The sequence below is a fragment of the Chrysochloris asiatica genome, unplaced genomic scaffold (assembly GCF_000296735.1).
Source record: "Chrysochloris asiatica unplaced genomic scaffold, ChrAsi1.0 scaffold00040, whole genome shotgun sequence".
NCBI classification, from domain to species: Eukaryota; Metazoa; Chordata; class Mammalia; order Afrosoricida; family Chrysochloridae; genus Chrysochloris; species Chrysochloris asiatica.
The window spans coordinates 16,911,757-16,921,258 of record NW_006408558.1 but is presented as its reverse complement, the minus strand read 5'-3'; the positions used below and the strand labels follow the sequence as shown (position 1 = coordinate 16,921,258).

The 9,502-nt window shown below is 50.8% G+C and overlaps 1 non-coding gene across 1 annotated transcript; it reads right to left on the bottom strand.

Annotated features, from left to right (window-relative positions):
- Nucleotides 1-2,281: 2,281 nt before the first annotated feature.
- On the bottom strand, nucleotides 2,282-2,354 carry TRNAA-AGC. The gene has a single exon. It is a non-coding gene; the product is annotated as a tRNA-Ala (tRNA).
- Between the last annotated feature and the right edge of the window lie 7,148 nt (nucleotides 2,355-9,502).

Genomic DNA, 9,502 nt, shown 5'->3' with positions numbered 1-9,502 from the left:
AACCAGCTCTTCCTCTTCTCTCTCTCAACGGAAGTCAATGGACTGTGGTTGAACTCAGCCCATTTCTTCATTGCTGCCTTTCCCCCTCTTCCACTCACCAGTAGACCAATGTGATCACCAGCAAGCTTCCATACCTGCTCATGTGTTCCCTTTGCGGTTCAGACTTGGAGGGGGGTTTGTTCTGAAGGGACTTGATTACTTGCCTTGAGGGCTTAAGAGGAAGTCTTTTGATGAGGTGGGTTAACACAGTGGCTACAACTAGGAGGCAGGTTTTGTTCTGGTGGATATAGGGTCGGGCTGAGTCAGAACCAAATCGATGGCATTGAACAATAGCAAAACTACCACCAAAAACAAAGTTTGTCCTTAGGACCCAGGGCTCCTGGACTGAGAAACTCCTAGACCCAGGGGAAGATCAATGCCAAGAAACAGAGATTTCCACGGAACACTGGACCCAACGATGCTGACAGGAGACAAGTCCCTTCCCCGAGAAACAACAGAGCGAGAGGAACATTTTCCCCAGAGTTGACCCCTGGAACAGATAATTGTGCTCATGAGGAATCTGTACCTGGACCAAGAGGCAGTTGTTCGAACACAACATGGGAATGCTGAATGTAATTAGTTAGGTCAAGGTGAAAACACACTGGGTTAGATCCATTTGTCTGAGCTTGGTTTTCAGCCTGGTTCATGTCAATGAAATGTCCCCCAAACCCAGCTAGGCAGGTGGTTCTCCCGATTTGTAGATGAGGAAACTGAGACGTAAGCAAAAAGAAGCAAGGCCAGGATTTATTTTTCATTCATTTGCTCGGTTGTTGCTCCTGTAATACTTTACCACTGGCTGCCTATGCTGCTATGTTATTGCCCGTTGAGTTGATTCTGAAACCTGGTGTCTCCATGTGTTCAGAGTAGAACCGCACCCCATAGGATTTCAAGGCTGGGATCTTTTGGAAGCAGATTGTCAGGTTTTTAATTCTGAAGTGCCTCTAGGTTAGAACAGTGAACCTTACTCTTGGTGGCCTGGTGATTAATTATATGCTTTGTAACACTCAGTGGATGATGTGTAAGGTCGGGCCTGCAGTTACTGGTAATGAACTCATCCAAGAGGTCTGTTGAGAGGTGCCCTGGGGTGGGGTGGGGTGGGGCGGGGCGGGCCCCTGTTTGCACCACAGTCCAAGTTCCTCAGGCCTAGGAGTACTGATGTGGCACTACAGGATAAGCACTGGACTGCTAACTGCAAGGTTGGCAGTTCAAACCCACCAGTTGCTCGGCGGAAACCCTATACAGGCTCTCTGTGAGTTGGAAACGACTAGATGGCACTTAACAACAGGAATTTAACCAACAAGGGTTCAAACCGGCTGGGATGGCTGCAAGGAGTGTGTTGGGTGTCTAGAAAGAGACTGAGTCTTGGGGGCAGTTTGGGGAAGGGAGCTAAAGGAGGCGGAGGGGGAAGCCTGGCGCCCATTCTGCTAAGTTCTTCCTGAAGGCGGCTGGGGAAGCCACACAGTCACCCAGTGACCCTATTTGACCTGGAATGATCTAGTCAGCCCCAGTGGTGGAAGCTGCTGGGGAGACCTGCGAGCTCCCGGCACGGTGCCCCTACTGTGGTTCCAAGGCCTGGCGCCCTCTTCTCCTGGTCTGCGCCTCTCCAGTCTGGACCCAGCTTCACCTGCTAGGTGAAGGCTCTCGAGCACCACGGTGGAGGCTCCCTGCCATTATCTCTCTCCCTGCCAGTCTCGATCCAGGAGCCCACGGCTCGCCCACGGGAAGGCGCCCGTCCAGTTTCCCAAGCGGTGGGTACACTCACTGTCCGAATCGTGAGGCCGCGCAAGGCCCTGGACCCCACAGTCCTTGTAATGTAGCTGCCACCCCAATGGATAGACTAGCCTTTCCTGCCGGTGGCTGCTCAGACCCACACTCCAGGCACGACCTTGCAACTTTGCATTTAACTCTACAAGGACCTCGCTTCGGAAGGTGAAACTTGTCTTTTTCCTCGCCGCCCTAGTGTTGATAGCCTTGAAATTCTAAGAGGCGCCTCAAATCCATGTTGGGACAAGGCAGATGGTTAGGGGGCGCACAGGCCTGAGCCTAGGACTGCAGGTATCCCAGGATGGTTCAAAGGGGTTCGGGGTGTGGGGGGGAACCTGCAAGCTGCTCGCGTGTAAATCCTCCTGAAAGACAAAAGGGATTGGCGTCCTATACTTAGAAGTGGACGCTCAACAAGGCACCTTTCCCTGTCAGTAGGTTCCCTATCAGAAACGACCGTATTCTTTCACAAAACTCAGCGTGGAGAATGCGGGCATCGATCCCGCTACCTCTCACATGCTAAGCGAGCGCTCTACCATTTGAGCTAATTCCCCAGCTCCGAATCACTTCCGTCGCGGAGACATACATAGAACTCACGTCATCAGCTGCGTCCTAGAGGCTGCAGCCCCACCTCCGACCAGCGAGCTCGTCCATTGGCTCCCTTGCAGCCCGAAGCCTGCAGCCAGGATTGGTTTGATTCCATTTAATTTGAAAAAACATTAGCTCTTCCGATTGGTGATCAGCAGCGTCCGTCAGGCGGAGGCCCTGCTGTTGCTACGGCGTAGGGGGAACCACCCCCTACTGGGCTCCTCCCGGTTTCTGATTTGTTTCTCACACTCCAGGGTCCTAGAGATTCCTGATCCATTAAGTCCATGGGAAAAAAATATGCATCGTTCGCACTTGACTGACGGCGCCCATGAGCCAATCGGAATGGCGGTGGCGGAGCCGCCGGGTCAGCCAATAGGCTGCGGGGGGGTGGGAGAGGAAGGCCAATGCGCGTTAAGCAGAAGGCGGGGCAGAGCGGCGATTGGCGGCGAGGCGGCCGGAGGGAGGGCGGGGGGAAGCTCAAGGCCTGCTTGATACGTCCGCCATTTTGGGCGCTTCGCTGATGGTGTCGAAGAGCGCGTTTCCCGCCTGAGCGCAACTAGCGGCGGGTCACGGGCACCTCCAGGTAACCGCGGGGGGGAGGTGTCGACGTGAGCGGCAGCGCGAGGGTCGCGCGGCGGGACCTTCCCCCGGGCCTCGGGCCACGGGCCGGAGCGTCCGGGCCCTCTTCCCCTCCCCCCCGGAATTCGCTCGCTCGCTCCGCGGCCCCGAGGCGGCGAGTCCCCGGCAGTCCGCGCCCGCTCGCCCTGTCAGGCCGCGCGCCTAGTCCGCCGGGCCGGGGTCTCCACTCCTGGGGAACTTCCCGGTGTGGGCTCCGGGCGCTGCGCGAAGGCCACGGTTGGAGTCGGCTCTCCGGGGAAGTTCTGTCGCCGCAGCGTCCCGAGACCCGCGGGGGCCCGAGCGGAGGGAGTCCCGTTTCCCCGGCTCCCGTTTCCAGTCGGGCTGCAGCCTGGGAACTTCACGTCCTATAACCTTCTCCCACCCACGGGGTGGACGGGGCGCGCTTGTTGACGTTCGCGTGTCTGGATGAGAGCGGCACTTGGTCGTTGTTTCCCTCCGCTCCCGTCAACGTTGGTGGCGACCCCGTTTGTAGACGGGACGCTTACTTTGATTTCGTCTTCAAGGTCAAGCGACAGGGGGACCCCAGTGACTGTGGGACAGACACCCAGTTAGCGGGGATGGCTGGGCGCCCTCCACGCTGGAGTCCAGTCTTGGCTTGACCACTTAACTTTCTCGCTGTGTGACCTTGGGCAAGTTACTCACCCTCTCTGTACTGTGGACGCTCTCCTAGTGCCGGCCTCGTAGGTGCTGGACAGTAAACAGATGAAGGCGGCTTAGCACGCGTAGACTCAGCTCCGGAGTCAGTGGCTGTTAGTAAACTAAGTCTGACTTTTTAAATATTTAGGCACTGTTAGGAAGTCACGCTCTAGGATCAGCACTGGACTGCTAACCGCTGGGTCGACAGTTCAAACCCACCAGCCGCTCCATTGGAGAAAGATGAAGCTGTCAGTTCCCGTGAAGGGTGATGACCTCGGAAACCCTGTACCGGGTCACCGTGAGTCAGAATCGACTCGATGGCAGTGGAACCCCTCCTGGCAGCTGCTAACTGAAAATCCGCCAGCTGCGTTGCGGCAGAAAGATGTGGCAATCAGCGCCCATAAAGATGAGAGCTGTGGAAACCCTAGGGGGTAGTATGACCAGGTTCTGTCCTACTCTGTAGAGTGGCTCTGAGTCACAGTGGGCTTGGCAGGAGCGGGTTCGGAAGTCAGATGAGTGTTTAAGCCCTGGTCTTGGTGACAGTCTTTAGAAAGCATTTCAGATGCTTTGAGGAGGTGGTGGGGACTGGGAAAGTGAACTGGAAGCTATTGTAATGTTTCTGAGGCGGAGCAGTTGGTGAGTTATTAGATGACACACTTTTGCTGGAGCGGTTCATGGCAGGGCCTCAGAAGGTTTTGTGCACCAGGTGGTTAGATACAGAAAAGCCGTCAGAGTTGAAGGTACGGCTCCTGTCGGGTGCTGTTTGGATACTCCTAGATCATGGCAGGCAAGTCAGCATTCAGCACCAAAAAACCCTGAAAGGTTTCTCACTGCACCCACAAGATTGGGTTGCAGTTTGGATGAACACAGCTAAGATGCTTGAAGGTTTCTGTGTACTGAGCTACACACCTCAGTGAAGATAGTTTGGGAAATAACTGTTGTCCTTGATAACGAATGCTTTGAAAGCTCTTGTGCCTGTGTGATTGCAGAGTCTGGGATATTTAACAAAACGTCCGCCACCCAGTCACATGGACCCTCACAGCCCTGCTTCCTGTCCTGTGCCTTCTCCAGATGTGGCACTTAACACATTGGAACCCTGCCTGCTTTTTCCCTTGGTAGCATGTGCTTGGGGCAGCTTGCTTGTTGGGGGGCGGGGATGGGGAGGAGTGTGTTTCCACAGGCTCAGATGAGATGAGTGTCGCAACAGGAAGAAGACTTATTTTGGGGTTTTGAGAGTGTTAACTGCTTTCGTGTAAAGTATAGCAAAAAAGATACCCCAAAAGTTGCTGGTTTCATTTCACTCACTGAGAATTAGAGAATTGGGCCATAGCTGGACAGAATATGAATAATAGTAGAATTAAGACTCCATAGAGTAACAATTTTTTAAGACAAGTTTTTCTGACTGTTTGGCACAATGTCACAAGTAAATCGTCTTTTTGCTAAAGCAGAGTGTTTGTCAGGGTCAGTATGTAGTTTGTTTCTGTGATAAACTGGTATTTCTCTGTCTTCTATTTTGGATATTTGAAAGGCAGTATATGGGCTAATGCGTCAGACTACAAAGTCATTTGAACAGCAAGGTTGGTGGTTCAAGCTCACCAGCTGCTCCTTGGAAACCCCATACAGGGTCGCTATGGGTCGGAACCGACTCGACGGCACTTAATGACAGCAACATATACATTAGTTTAAAATGTCACCAGGGTTTTCTACACTATAAAAGGGTAAATGATGGTGATTATGAAACGCTCTTAACCATCTCATCTTAAACTCAGCATTGACTTTATTTCCTCAGAAGCACAAGACTATGGGGTTTGCCCCTCAGAAGTCAAGAGCTGAGTTGCTCATGTTAGTGTTTGTTTGCTTTTGGTTTTTTTAAGTGATCACATGCTGGAAAAAATAGACCTGGTGTCTTGACTTTATAAACAACAACAACAAAATAAAACCAACCACCAACAACGAAAAAGCAGCGTTCTGATTTCTTTCCTAAGAGAACGTCAAATATTTGGATTTTGCTGGACCCTAGAGGAGTGCTTTTCAATGGGTGGTCCTCTCCCCCCAGGAACATTTGGCCATGTGTGGAGGGAGACATGTTTGCTTGTCACGCTGGGAGAGGGTGGGCACTGTGCTATTGGCATCTAGAGGGTAGAGTCCGGGGATACTGCTCAGTCACCTCCAGTACACAGCAAACAGTTAACCCGGCCGTAAATACCAGCTGTGCCAGTGTTGGGGAAGCCTGCACGGAAGCACAGCTGGGCTGGGGACGCGCTGTGACGGACTGGGCCGCGGGTTAGGGACTCCTCACAAGTGAAGGGATCTTTCTGGGAACCTTGTGCTCCGCCATGGGAGAACCTGGGTGGAACCATGGAGAGAGGTGGTGTGTGCAGTTTCCCAGACACCTGAAGACTGAACTGTACAAGAAACTTTAAGTGAATTGATTTTATAAAATAGGAACTTTTTTTTTCTCTTTACTTCATGAAACTTTTTCAGTGAGATGGTCCCCTCTCCCCCAGGAGCATTTCCATGTTGTGTAGACACTTCCGGTTCCTTTCGTCCTCTGGGCACTGACCTCCTGGAACTGTGATTTTGTGTTTTGGATCTTTTGCCGTCATGCTGCCTGCTCTGGTTTTAGGTGTTAGTTTCATCATTGTCCTTTTAGAAAAGTTTAAATGCTTATTTAGACAGAATTTCAAACACGTGCACAAGCCAAGCAGTTGTTATCTGAGTGGATTCCCACTTACGGTAACTGCATGTATGCCAGCGTAGACCTGTGCTTCACGGGGTTCTCAGGGACGCCTTTTTCCCGAGATGCTGTTGTGTGTATCAGACTGCCAGCCTTTCAGTTAGGCAAGCACGTTAATCGTGGGCACCACCTAGGGAAGCAGACCCCTGTGTCTGCTGTGTACCAGGGTACTAGTCGCCTAGGCCCTGGATGTGTGTTTTTATAGACGCGGGAGAGTCCTGCAGTCACACATCAGTGTGATGGGTGAGTGTTCTCCGGAGATTGGGGCGGTAGTAGGAGTCTGGTGTGACGCTGTAGGCTGTAGGATGAGCACTGCACCGCAAAGTCAATTTGAACTGCGAGGCTGGTGGTTCAAACCCTATACATGGTCCCTGTGAGTCGGAACCTACTCGATGGCACTTAACAAAAACAAAGGAGAGAGAAAGACCGGCCTCCTTCTTCCACATACTTAACAGTCAGCAGATCCCCATTATTGACTAGAAGAATGTTATAAAAACTTGATAAATTCTTAGAAACTTATTGAGTTACACATCTGGGTGTGATGGGTGAGTGCTCTCAGGAGACTGGGGTGGGGGGCATTAGCAGAGAGCAAAAGGAGCTCTGGTAAGCTTCGTTGGTTATGAGTTGGGCTGCTAACCTCAGGGTCAGCGGTTCGAAACTACCAGCCATTCTGTGGGAGAAAGATGAGGCTTTCTGCTCCCAAAGCTTTACATCCTTGGAAACCCTATTCAGGTTCACTATGTGCTAGAACCCATTCCGCAGCACACCACCACCACCACCAGCAGCAGCAGCAGCGGCAGTAGACAGACAGGCCTGGCTCCTTCTTCCACGTAAGTAATAGTCAGCTGATCCCCATTACTGACCAGAAGACTGTTGTATACAAACTTGAATTCTCAGCAACTGGTTGTCAATATCAAGACATATTAAAGGCAGGAGATCATGGAACCACTCTCTAATTCTTCACTCTGAAATTTCGTGGCTGACCCACCTTCAGAATGATAACCATCCCCTATTTGAAAACTCTTCTGATCTTCATTTATTTAATCAGCAAATATATTGAGTCCTTAGCCTGCCAGGAATTGTAGTAGGAATCCCATCATGAACAAGCCCTTAGGGACTTTGAGTCTGAGGGGAGCAGTAAGCAATTACTACAGAGATGTAGTTTGGCCTGGGAGACCAGGTAGCATAGCTTATTCCAATTGTACGTGGGCAAAGTCAGCGGGCTCTTTCTAGAGGCCTGGGAAGAAAGAGTGCATGGTTGATTTATTTAAGGGTAAAGATGGTTGAAGTTGCAGAATTATCCTACAAAAGAACAGCATGCTTACACCGTGATTTCTCCTGTATTCTAAGTGGTGGCTTTGATGTGCTTCCTTGATTTGGTGTGTCTTACAAACACAGCACTAGTCTTCCCATGCTGGGGAAGTGGTTTTGTAAAGACAAAGGATTGCTCCATATTGTGTTTTGCTCCATGGACATGGGTTGTCAGTCAATCAGACTTGAATCACGGACACTACACGCTTGATGTAGGGTTATGCTGAAGTGCGTGAGCATCCTAGGAATGGATGGTTTTTACAGCAGGGCTTTTCCTGCTACAGTCTGGGTCAAGGTGCACTGGAGACTGGCTTTGGTTTAGACTTAACTGCCATAGGGCTGCTCCCTTTCCCCCCTTTCCTTTTTCTTCACTGGGATAATAGTTATTATCCGATCACTACCCAGTGTATTGTCGGTGCTGAAGATTTATAGAATGGTGTCTGGCTGCCGGGCCAACTGGCTAGAAGGCGAAGAAACGAAACGGGAATCTTGGCAGTACTTGCAAAAGTGTCTTACTTTATGTCTGTCTAGGACATGACATGTCACAGACTTGGCAAAGCGCTGGCTTGACCCTGAGTGGACACTGTTTACTACTTGTCAGTTGCAGCTGCTTAGTGTTGACTTGTTTTAGACATATTTGTGAGGACCACCCGTTACCTGTGCACGTATACAAATATGAGTTGTGCACATCTTACTAAGGAGGCTCTGATTGTCGAATTCTCCCGACTGTGGCAGAAACCAGGTTGTTATTAGTTGCAGAATTTCTTGCAGTGGGTATACTATACTGACTTGGATGATTTGGGTGCCTCGGAGGATGATGTGCATGAAATCTGGTGGCCCTGTGGAAAGATGACAGAAGGAAGATTCAGCACATCTGTGCACAGAAGGAAGGAGGAGCACTGCGGTCTGCTGAGTCAGAGGAGACAGCGGTGTGCATTGTCTGTGTGGTGCTGTCCAGCTGCTCTGACTCAGGGTGACCTCACGTATAACAGAAGGAAATCCCTGTCCTGTGCCATCGTCACTGTTGTTAAAGTGCCGTTGAGTTGGTCCCAATTCATAGCAGTCCTGTATAGGGTTTTTGAGGTTGTGTATCTTTATCTTTCTCCCATGGAGTGGCTGGTGGGCTCGAACGGCTGACCTTGTGGTTCACAGTCCAGTGTGTATCCTACTCACTGGAATGCTTGAATCTATTATGTTATGTTTGTGGCTACTCCATCAGTGTGTCTCATTGAGTGTTTCTTTTCTTTTCGTTGAACTGCTTTCCCAAACATGATGTCCTTTTAGTGATTGGTCTTCCCTGATGACGAATCTAGGCTGAGTTAGCTGAAGTCTTGCCACTCTCACCTGTAATTCTAATGTTGCTGTTGTGGTTATGTGCTGTGGAGTTGGTTCCGACTCATAGCGACGTGGTACCGGGTTTCCGAGGCTGTCAATCTTTACGGGAGCAGAAGCCTCATCTTTCTCCCACGGAACAGCTGGTAGTTTCGAACTGCTGACTGTGAGATTAGCAGCCCGATTCGTAACCATTACCCTACCAGAGTATACCTGGATGTAAATCTGAGCCAGAATACTGGTGTGTCAGAGCCACGTTTTGAGAAGCACAGGAAGGAAAGAGCTTGCCCAAGAACGCATGCTAGGCAGTTTAGGGCGTCCTTTCCTGAGAACCATGCTGTTGGAGCTGAAACAGAACTCAGAACTGGTTGACTCTTAGAAAAATTTTAGGCCATGCACAAGTGTGGACGCGAGGCAGTGAAGAAATCGCAAATGTCATTTGTTTCAAAAGTGACATCA